Here is a 9,789-nt window from a genome sequence, read left to right as displayed (position 1 = left end):
TATGGAAGTCAGAGGTCGGGGGCCCGAGACACACTCTGTGCACTGTAGGCCGGGTTCCCGCGGGTGCTCCCGGAACCCACTCTTCCAAGTTTGAGGGCTGTGGATGAAAAGAAGGTCACAGACACAGAGAGAGAGAGAGAGAGAGACACAGACAGAGAGACAGAGACACACACAATGACACACACACACACACAATCCTGGCCCAATTTTTATTTTTTATTTTATTTTTAAAGTAAAATGGCGGGAAACGGGGGACCCCATTGAAAGGCGCTTCGCCCTATGGGGGACGTATCAGATATTAAACATATATTTAATGCCATTCATTAATACAACTCAAAATCATACTTTTCTTTCAAACTCAAATAATGGCATTTTTAATTAACAAAAACCCACAAACCAAACCAAAAAACTCAGGGGAGCATCGTCCCTCCCCTTCATACCTAACCAATACCTAACCCTTGCCCTTTCTCTCCTACCCTGATCTAACCCTTTACAACCCTCAATCTAACACTCCCAACCCCCTTTCCACCTCTCCCGTGCCGCATGCTGCCCCCACTTCCTCTCCTCCCGCTTCATCCTCCCCCTTAGATCTCCTTCCACCCTCCTCACTATCCCTTCCACCCCCCAATCTCTCCCTGTCTTTACCAATTCCTGCCTGGCTTCCCACAGCCCCCGTTTAAAGAGGCTCATGAGAAGCCAGAGCAGAAACCTATCCCTATCTGTTCCCCTCGCTCTCCCTACATCTCTTTCTAACCTAGCCCACGTCACAACTAAATCGCTTCTGACCAAACCTATCAACACCCGTGCCCTAGCCCATACCACTCCGGCAAAGGCACAGTCCCAAAAGACATGGCGCACGGTCTCCTCCCTGCCACAAGCAGATCTTGGGCAGGTGGGGGATCGCGCCAAGCTATGCCGGTACATGATGGAACGTACCGGCAAGCACTTATGGAGGCTCAACCAATTCAGGTCTTTGAGCCTGTTGTCCAGGCCCCGCGCCTGCACTCCCTCCCATATCCTATATACTTCTCCCCAAATCCTAATCTACCTAATACCCTGAATAGAAAGGATCTATTCACGCGATCAAAGGCTTTCGCCTGATCAAGCGCTGCTACCATTAAAGGCAGACCTCTATCTTCAACCCAGGCGATGGAGTCCCTTATCAACTGAAGGTTCCATCTAATTGAGCGTCCCTCTACCCCGCACGTCTGATCCTCATGGACGACGTAGGGAAGGGCTGTGCGCAACCGGTCTGCTAAGACCTTTGCAAGCAACTTGTAGTCTACACACAGCATGGTCAATGGCCGCCAGTTGCCAAGGTCTGTTGCGTCCCCCTTCTTGTACAGAAGTGACAGCACACCAACAGCCATTGATCCCCCTGGGACCCTTGTCTCAAGGATGGCCTTCAAGACTTCGAGTACCACCGGTCCAAGTATACCCCAAAACTTGAGGTAAAACTCGGCCGGTAGACCATCCATCCCAGGCACCTTCCCTTTACCCATCCTCCTGAGGGCGCTCTCAACCTCTTCAAGGGAGATCTGAGCCTCCATCGCATCTCTAACGTCCTCCGGCAACCGCCGGGACAAGTGTTCTAAAAACTCATTTCCCTGCTCTACATCTATTACCCTTTCCTTAAATAAACCTCGGAAATGCTCAGTTGTCACCCTGACCATCTCCTCTGGTTTACTTACTATACTACCATCTTCTTCTCTAACTCCATGCATTAACTTCCTACTCTGCCTGGCCCTAACCGACTTAAAGAACATAGCGGAACAAGTCTCATTATGTTCTAGAAAGCCACTATGCGCACGCTCCAGGAAAGCTCGAGCCTTCTGCTCCTGCAGCTCCCTGAGCTGCGCCTTTAGGGCTGCGAATCTCTCCCTGTCAATCGACCCGCCGAGGTTGCCTGCCTCGTACTCAAGTTCAATTAACCTTTGGATACGATCCCCCTCCCTCCTTTCCTCCCTCTTTTTCCTTTTACAATATCCTATTATAAAAGCCCTAATCCTCACCTTAACTAAATCCCACCACTCTAACACCCCCTCGCACATGGGCCTTCAAAAGAAACAAAAAAATGCGTCAACGAAAGCCTCCTCCTCCAATATATCCCGGTCTAACTTCCAGTACCCCCTACCGAAGAGGCAGACTGGCGACACCACCTGCAGGAACACCCCATCGTGATCCTAGAAGAAATCAGGCAACAGCCGCCCATACAACTGACCCAAAGACCTGGCTACAAAAATATAGTCGAGCCTCCGCGCAACCCCCCTGGAGTTGCGCCATGTAGGACCGACCATTACCGGAGTAGCGTGCAGGCCACCATCAACCAGACCATGGTAAGCCATTAGCCCAGTGATGGCGCCTGCACTACTATCACCACCTACCCCTAAATCTATATTAAAATCCCCTCCTATCACCAAGTGCCTGTTTGTAACACACAGGGGCGCCAGACAGTCCACCATCTCCCTCCTGTCTGCCGCCACCTGTGGTCCATACACCCCAATTAACCTATATCTAACTTCTCTATACTTCACATCTATCCCCAATACTCTACCCTGCATTACAACAAATGTGCTCTCTACCTTAACCTCTCTATTCCCACACAAAATCGCTACTCCTGTTGAGTGCACCCCTCCTATGCCCCAAAAGGATTCCCCCTTATCCCACTCCCTCCTAAATCTAGCCACATCCCCACCATCCCTCAGGTGAACCTCCCTGTAAAAAACAAAAATCAAACCCCACACCCTCTAAAAACCTAAATACCGCCCTCCTTTTAATACAATCCCTCAACCCCCTTACATTTAAACTAAACAATTTAACAGAAAAATTCATTTAATAATTAACAACAATAACCCTCAACAAATAAACCCAAACCAAACAAAAACAGGAGACTCACCCGATGCTCCCCTGGTCGATCACCTGCGGGGACGTCCTCTCCTCACCTGACGTCCCCCCGTCCTCCTCCATCCCTCCAACCCAGGATGCAGGCAGTGTGTTGGGCCTCCGCATCCTGGGTTCCACGCCAACACCCTCCCTTCCCCCCTCCCCGTATACCTCCAGGCTGGGAGTAGGAGACCCCAACTCCCCAGACAGGAGTTGAGACCCCCCCCCCGACAAACCACCCAGAGCCACATCCCGGGAAACACCCTCCCCCACCTGATTAGGAGCCTCTGAAAAAGAGAGGCCAAGGAAACCCTGCCCTCCCCCATCACCCTCTTTACCGCTCCCTCCCCCCCTCCCCCTCCTCACCCCCCTCCCTCTCACTGCCTGTCAAGCTCACCCTCCTCTTCCCCTTCTTCTTCCTCGGCGTTGGAGGTAACGGGGGTAACGGAGAAATACATACCCCCTTAACTCCTCCACCATCTCCAACATTTCTTCCCCGAGGAAATTTGACATGCTATCCCCCCAATCCCTCCCCCCCTTTCCCACCCCCTCCCCCCCATCCACAGTCCCCGCCACCGGCACGTCCTCCACTATTGCTCTCTCTCGCTCCTCCACTCTCTTTCTTTCTTCATCCTTTTCTTCAGCTCCAGTGTCTATCCCCTTTCCTCCTGCTGCCTCTCCTTGCTTCCCCTCTGGGCCCATGCCCTGGTCCGGAGACGTCCTTCCTGTTCCTCCTCTTCTTCCTCCATCGCCCGCTCCTGCTCCCCCCCAGCTGCAGACGCGTATGACCTGTGACGAACCGGGCACTCCCGCCACAGGTGTGCTGACGAGCCACACCCGTGGCACGCCTTTGGTTCGTCACACTCCTTCGCCTCGTGCTCAGCAGATCCACAAATTCTGCACTTCTTCGTGCTGCACGAGGCGAGGATATGACCATAGGCCATACAGCGCCTGCAGAACGGGGGCTGACGTGCATAGTACAACGTCCCCTTGTCAGCCCCCAGGGAGAACATTGCGGGAGGATGGAGGTATCCATCCCGTCCCTTTGGGTCCTCCCTGAGCAATGCCTGGAACCCTCTCCTCCCGTTCCAGAAGCCCAGGGAGTCCCTTTGGAGCCTTCCTGAGGATACCTTGTCCATATACCTCCCCAGAAAGGCCCTCACATCTTCTTCTGTCACATGAGGATTGTACATATTTACAGTGACCAGCCTAAAACTGTTTTTTCCTAGGCTGGTCACTTCATAATTGCACATCGGCTTAGTTTTCCCCGTCTCTCTCGCCATCTTCAGAACCTTATCGTGCTTCTCTTCCGTATGAAATGTTACATCAAACGAAACCTCACTCGGGTTCCCCTGAAGACACAAAACGTCTTTGACCTCCAACTTGAGAATCCCGATTAAAATGGTTCTGGCAAAGGTTTCCCTCCCAAACGGAAATGCTCAGTTGTCACCCTGACCATCTCCTCTGGTTTACTTACTATACTACCATCTTCTTCTCTAACTCCATGCATTAACTTCCTACTCTGCCTGGCCCTAACCGACTTAAAGAACATAGCGGAACAAGTCTCGTTATGTTCTAAAAAGCCACTATGCGCACGCTCCAGGAAAGCTCGAGCCTTCCGCTCCTGCAGCTCCCTGAGTTGCGCCTTCAGGGCAGTGGATCTCTCCCAGTCGACCGACCCGCCGAGGTTGCCTGCCTCATACTCGAGCAACCTTTGGATATGATCCACCTCCCTCCTTTCCTCCCTTTTTCTCCTCTTACAATATCCTATAATAAAGACCCTAATCCTTACCTTGACTAAGTCCCACCACTCTAACACCCCCTCGCACATGGACCGGAGGCCTTCAAGCCCCCGAAACACACCAATAAAGGCATTAACGAAAGCTTGCTCATCCAGCACTTCCCGATCTAATTTCCAGTCCCCCCTCCCGAAGAGGCAGACTGGAGAACTCACCTGCAGGAGCACCCCGTCGTGATCTGAAAAGAAGACAGGCAACAGCCGACCAGACAACTGACCCAAAGACCTGGATAGAAAAATGTAGTCGAGCCTCCGCGCAACCCCCCTGGAGTTGCGCCATGTAGGACCGACCATTGCCGGAGTAGTGTGCAGGCCGCCATCAACCAGACCATGGCAAGCCAATAGCCCGGTGATGGCGCCTGCACTGCTATACCCCCCTATCCCTAAATCTATATTAAAATCTCCCCCTATCACCAACTGCCTATTTGTGGCACACAGGGGCGTCAGACAGTCCACCATCTCCCTTCTGTCTGCCGCCACCTGTGGCCCGTACACCCCAACTAATCTATACCTGCAATCCCTTAATGTGACATCCACCCCTAAAACCCTCCCTTGCATAACGACAAAAGAATCCTCAACCTTAACATCCCTATGCCCACACAAAATCCCTACCCCCAAAGAGTGAACCCCCCTATACCCCAAACTGATTCCCCCTTATCCCACTCCCTCTTAAACCTCACAACATCCCCTCTATCCCTTAGGTGAAGCTAATGTAAAAAACAAAAATCAAACCCCACACCCTCTAAATAACTAAAAACCGCCCTTCATTTAACCCTATCCCTCAACCCCCTTACATTTACACTAACAAAAGTGATTGTATCCATAAGGGAACAAAAATACTATTATCCTAAATCCCCAAAAACAAAACAGGAGGCTCACCCGATGCTCCCCTGCTCCATCTCATCCGACAGGGATGCAAAGATGCTCCCCTCGTTTGACGAATACAGGTCCTCTTCAGGAAAGGCCCCCTGTTCGCCACCCACTAGGCTCACCCTGTTTCCCCCTGCCCCCATGTCATCTGCCCATGATGCCGGGATTGGGTTTGGGACACAGGCTTCCGGGTTCCCGGAAACCTCCTGCAGCCCCTCTTCCCCTAGGGGCATAGACAGAGTTGCTATCGAACTGTTAATATCCTCTAGGGGCTGAGATGAGTCATGCAAGTCCAATGGGGGACTCTTCAGTGCCACTGCCTTGTTTCCCCATTGCTCGCTTGCCCGCCCCCTCCCCCAAATTCCCCTCCACCCTTCACCTCATTCTTCCGCTTCACCCTTCTCTTCTTTCCTTCATAAGGGTCCATAAGGGTCCATCTCCAGCTCTATGATTGCCCCCTCGCCCGACATCTCCTCTCTATCCTGCCTGGGTGGGAGCAACATAATGGAGGTGGAGGCCTCTTCCCCTGCCCTTGATCCCAATACCGGTAGATTCTCCACCATTTCTACTAGGGCCCCTAGCCCCTCCACCTCATCCAGTGAGGACCCCAGCTCCTCCGTTCTGCCCCCAACCTCCTCCACCTCTGGCTGCTGGATAACAGGCCCCTTCCTCCCGTCTGCTGGAGGCCCTGACGCCAATTCCTTCCTGATGTTGGTAATTGGAGGACGTGTTGGTGGGGAAGGTCTGTCCTGCTCTTCCATCTCTGGGCACTCCTCCCTAGACCCAGGGTCCTTCCTCCCTGCCGCCGCCTCGGCATATGACTGCCGACGGGACGGGCAATCCCGGAACAGGTGCAGCCTACTACCACACCCGTGGCACTCCTTCGGCTCCCTACAGTCCTTTGCCTCATGCTCCGCCGATTTGCAAAATCGGCATTTCCCCACACTGCAGGCAGCCGTGACGTGCCCATACTCCCTACATTTCTTACAAAACGGGGGTTGACGGGTGTAGAACAGCATCCCCCTGTCTGAGCCCAGTGAAAAGACTGCCGGGGGATGGAGGAAGCCGTCGAAACCTTCCTTATCTGGCCTCAGCAATACCTGGAACTGGCCGCGGCCATTCCAGAACCCCAACGAGTCCTTCATGTACTTTGCCCCCGACGTTACATCACAATACCGGCCCAGGAACGCTCTTATTGCAATGTCCGCCACATGCGGATTGTACATATGTACATTGATCGTCCGAAAGTTTGTCTTTGCCAGGCACGTTATGTCAAAGGATGACATAGGCCTCTCCCCAGCCGCCGCTTTTGCTCTATCCATCACCACATCACACATACCTTCTGTGTGAAGAGTCACGTCGTATGCCTCCTCCATAGCATTTCCCTGCAGACACATCTCTTCGGACACTCTTAGCTTCAGGGCTCCCATCAGCACGGCTCTTCCAAACGAATCCCTTGGCATTCTCGTTTCCTCTTCCTTCTTCCAAGCAAACCTGATCGTATTTTTCAGTCCGGTCCTGGGGACCGACCCGGCGCTGTTATTGGCCATCTCCTCACGGAAAATGGCGGTAAATCCAAGTTCCCGCCGCAACAATTAGAAATGGATTTATCTTTTCCTCCCTCCGGCCTTCGACCTCCTGGCTCAGCGGGCTTTGGGACACCTCGGTGACAAGCTTGATCTGAGCCAAAAGGCCGAGAAGCGATAAGCCACAAATGGAACCCTGCAACCGCCGGGCCCCCGGGGGTCTCGACAGACCTCAGCGGGTGGGTTGGCAAGAGCCGGCTCCTCCAATCCCACCCACCCACCATTTCCCCGGCTATTGACAGGCAGGCAGGTGTTTTTTGTAAAAAGTCGCTAATGCGTCTTTAAGTCACTATCCTGGCTCATCTATGTCAATTTCTCTTGAAACAAGATACCGGGCTCTGCAAGAAGCAAAGCCACTCCAAAAATACGTTGAGCTCGTAAGTGTTCCTCTCCACGGAAGTCTTTAGTAAAAGGCGAAAGGCTTGTGCGTAATGAAGAGAAACCAGAGTCATATGGAAGTCAGAGGTCGGGGGCCCGAGACACACTCTGTGCACTGTAGGCCGGGTTCCCGCGGGTGCTCCCGGAACCCACTCAAGTTTTCGAGGGCTGTGGATAAAAAGAAGGTCACAGACACAGAGGCACAGCGACAGAGAGAGACAGAGACAGAGAGACACACACACACACACACACTATCCTGGCCCAATTTTTTTATTTAATTTTATAAAGTAAAATGGCAGGAAACGGGGGACCCCATTGAAGGGCGCTTCGCCCCTTTTTTCAGTTTGAATGTTTCTTTCCTTTTCTTCTGCTAGCTAGCTAAGCTAAGCTAAGCTAAGCTAAGCTAGCTGTTTACATAGCTTTGTGAATGAGTATTTTTCCTTGACAACGGGAGAAAAGTGTTGCACCGTTCCCGGAGGTACTGCAATACCGGGTCGATGCGTGGAGCGGACGGAGCAAGCCCCATTTCCGACTCCCTGTTCGAAAAATCCATTTAATATGTAGTCCCCCGATGGGGGACGTATCAGATATTAAACTGATAAGAACAGATTTATTTTTATTTTTATTTCATTTATTTTTTAAACCAAACCATTCATTTTAAACACTTCACATTTTCCAAATACTGGACATTTTCAATACATGGACAAAACCAACACAATCAGATAGAAAATACACTTTGGCCAGACAAAAGGCCTCTTATTCATAAAGGTACTTCCAGCGCTCCTTAGAGGCATGGAAGCCGTATTTGTCCACATCAAATTCAAACCTTTTCCTTAGATCAGCTCTAACCCTACTGACCACTCCACCCACTCCCCAATCCACATTGGATTTAACCAAAACCACCCTTGAATCCCACAGAGCCGTCTTCCCCAAGGAAATCAGGAGTCAAATTAAAAAAGAACCCCTACCGCTCCTTATCCCCAAACCCCGCCCCAACATAATTGCATCAAAAGATAGAATCCCCAACACCTGGAAGAAAGAGCCCAAATCCCCCCAAACCCTCCTGGCAAAGGAGCACTCCCAAAAAGTGTGCCGGAGCGTCTCCTCGGCTTTACACCCCTCCCTTGGGCATACCTTGACCTTTGACCAGTTTCAACTTCCACCTGACTGTGCTGCTGCTCCAGTTTCAACTGTTCTGCCTTATTATTCGACCATGCTGGTCATTTATGAACATTTGAACATCCTGGCCATGTTCTGTTATATTCTCCACCCGGCACAGCCAGAAGAGGACTGGCCACCCCACATAGCCTGGTTCGTCTCTAGGTTTCTTCCTAGGTTTTGGCCTTTCTAGGGAGTTTTTCCTAGCCACCGTGCTTCTACACCTGCATTGCTTGCTGTTTGGGGTTTTAGGCTGGGTTTCTGTACAGCACTTTGAGATATCAGCTGATGTACGAAGGGCTATATAAATAAATTTGATTTGATTTGACAGGCCGTGTCTGTAAAGGACCTCCCTAACTGGCAGACGCCTATGTAAACATAACCAATTTAGATCCTTCAACCTATTAGAGAGACCCTTCTGCTGAATCGCCTTCCACACCTCCGGCCCCACCCCATAGACTCTGACAGGACCCCGCTTAGCCACCAAGGTCCTGTATAAAGCCCTGTGATCCATACAGAGCAAACCCTCCTGGCACTCAGTATGCCTTCTGCTCCACTTCACTGCATGTTGTAAGGGAAGTCCCCCCTGAAATGGACAAAAATGAATGGCAAATCATTGGCATCGGACAAACCATATACACATTGGTCAATACCACCCAATTCGGCGTTGATTCATGCAAAGTTGATGGCAAATGTCATATGGCTATTGCCAGTTGTAACACTTCAAAAATCCAACAGGGGGCGAGTGCGCTCCACCGTGGTTTTTCATATTGGAAATGGACCTCAAGTCAACATCCAAAAGCAAAATTTTGAAAAAATGATTTTTTTGTCAAGCATTATCACCCCTTAAAGTGCTTTCTGGACCGTTTTTCGAAATTCTTTCGATTTTTTTTTGTCAATTACACATGTATAAGAACTGTATCAATATACTTTTTTTAATTTTTTTTTACATGCGCATAAGAAATATGTTTTGTCCATTTACAATGTGATTTCATAGGAAGTCAAAAGTCAAAAGTCAAAAATGTCAAAATGTTGTAAAAAACTTCACACACCCTTAAAGAAGTGCTTTCTGGACCGTTTTTCTAAATTCTTTCCATTTTTGTGTCAATTACACAT

The 9,789-nt window shown here is 50.7% G+C and overlaps 2 non-coding genes across 2 annotated transcripts; both read right to left on the bottom strand.

Annotated features, from left to right (window-relative positions):
• Positions 1-7,471: 7,471 nt before the first annotated feature.
• LOC116362143 (U5 spliceosomal RNA) lies at positions 7,472-7,588 on the bottom strand. The gene has a single exon (XR_004207707.1). It is a non-coding gene; the product is annotated as a U5 spliceosomal RNA (small nuclear RNA).
• Positions 7,589-7,971: 383 nt separating this feature from the next.
• On the bottom strand, positions 7,972-8,167 carry LOC116362129 (U2 spliceosomal RNA). Its single transcript, XR_004207695.1, has one exon. It is a non-coding gene; the product is annotated as a U2 spliceosomal RNA (small nuclear RNA).
• Between the last annotated feature and the right edge of the window lie 1,622 nt (positions 8,168-9,789).

Source organism: Oncorhynchus kisutch, unplaced genomic scaffold (genome assembly GCF_002021735.2).
Source record: "Oncorhynchus kisutch isolate 150728-3 unplaced genomic scaffold, Okis_V2 scaffold795, whole genome shotgun sequence".
NCBI classification, from domain to species: Eukaryota; Metazoa; Chordata; class Actinopteri; order Salmoniformes; family Salmonidae; genus Oncorhynchus; species Oncorhynchus kisutch.
The sequence above is the reverse complement of the archived record's forward strand: the minus strand, read 5'-3'. Positions and strand labels throughout refer to the sequence as shown.